The sequence below is a fragment of the Elephantulus edwardii genome, unplaced genomic scaffold (genome assembly GCF_000299155.1).
Source record: "Elephantulus edwardii isolate Elephantulus edwardi_28Jun2011 unplaced genomic scaffold, EleEdw1.0 scaffold00209, whole genome shotgun sequence".
In the NCBI taxonomy this organism is placed as follows: domain Eukaryota; kingdom Metazoa; phylum Chordata; class Mammalia; order Macroscelidea; family Macroscelididae; genus Elephantulus; species Elephantulus edwardii.
Window position 1 is genome coordinate 2850829 of NW_006399959.1, and position 1089 is coordinate 2851917.

Sequence of the window (1089 nt, forward strand, 5' to 3'; positions counted from 1 at the left end):
GATTTCAAACACATCAGCTGATGGTAGTTCCTTATGTTGGGATCAGTGTCTCTGAAGTTTAGTCACAATATTTATCGGTCAAAGGTGATGCATATTAAGAACACATATAATTGAGGTCCTTATCGGTTTCATCAAGCAAGGTTGTCTCATCTGTATAATGTACGTTGCTGAGGAATCTTCCTCCAATCTTGATGCCACATTCCTCCTCATAAAATACCAAGCACTTTAGGTCCTCCTTAGTTTCAGCAAGCAACATTGTGTCATCTGCATAAGACAGGTTGTTGATGAGTCTTCCTCCAATTGTGATGCCACATTCTTCCTCCTAAAGCCCAGTCTCCTGAATTATCTATACTACATAAAGATTGAAAAGATATGGGGTACATCCCTGCCATACTCCCTTCCTGATTTTGAACCATGCAGTGTTTCCTTGCACTGTTCTGAGGACTGCTTCCTGCTCTGAGTATAGGTTTCTCACAAACACAATAAAGTGTTCTGAGTTTCCCATTCTCCTCTAGGTTAGCCACAATTTATTGTGATCCACACATAGCCTTTGCAATGAAACACAGATAGATATTTCTCTGGCACTCTTTGTTTTCTACCAAGATCCGTCTAACATTGATGATAATGTCTCTAGTTCCACAGCCTCTTCTAATCCCAGCTTGTATTTCGGGTAGTTCCCGGGCGATATTCCAATTCATTTTTAGCTCAAAGACAAAACTTTAAAACTCTGTAATAGAAAATGCTACCTTTTAGTTCACACTCTTCAATCTTTCAGGCTCCATAATACATTGTCAAGAGGAAGTGAAAATCTACAACCATATATCCAACCAGGAGAGGATACAATCGATAAATGGGACATTCTAAGAATAATATCCCTATGCACATCCAAAAACTTCTCCAACAGGGTAAAAAGGGAAGCCACAGATTGTGAAAAAATATCTAGAATTTATAAAATACTCGAACACCATAACAAGGTAAAGGTAAATAACACAACTGAAAAATGGTAGCAAGGTATGAACAGACACTTCACCAAAGAAGACATTCAGATGGCAAACAAACACATGAAGAAATGTTCAAAATCCCTAGCTA